Raw genomic sequence first — 314 nt, forward strand, 5'->3', positions numbered from 1 at the left:
TTGGGAACTGGTGTCTAGTAGGGTAAAATAGTTGGAAAAGTCTCATGGTTTTCTTCTGTTGCTGTTCTACAATATTACTTAGAGGAGGTGGAAAAATACCAAAATGCTCTTAATTCCTCCTCGTCCCTTCCTGCTCTCCTTTCCCTCACCCCCAAAATATGTTTTGGGGTATATACACTGTGTAACTTAATTGTCATTTTTCTTTCTTGAGTAAGTCAGGCTCTGATGAACAAGAATAACCAGTTCCTCTCCTTTGGGCATGGATTTATTTGGGGGCTGGGAATGGGGGAGGCTAAAGGGGTTTAACTTCACTC

General features: G+C 41.7%; 1 protein-coding gene across 1 annotated transcript in view; it reads left to right on the top strand.

Annotated features, from left to right (window-relative positions):
- The window catches only part of LOC104081002 (dedicator of cytokinesis protein 1), a gene marked incomplete at its 5' end in the record, with an annotated part of 84646 nt that overhangs the window by 72387 nt on the left and 11945 nt on the right, over positions 1-314 (top strand). The window lies entirely within an intron of this gene.

This window comes from Fulmarus glacialis, unplaced genomic scaffold (genome assembly GCF_000690835.1).
Source record: "Fulmarus glacialis isolate BGI_N327 unplaced genomic scaffold, ASM69083v1 scaffold4368, whole genome shotgun sequence".
In the NCBI taxonomy this organism is placed as follows: Eukaryota; Metazoa; Chordata; class Aves; order Procellariiformes; family Procellariidae; genus Fulmarus; species Fulmarus glacialis.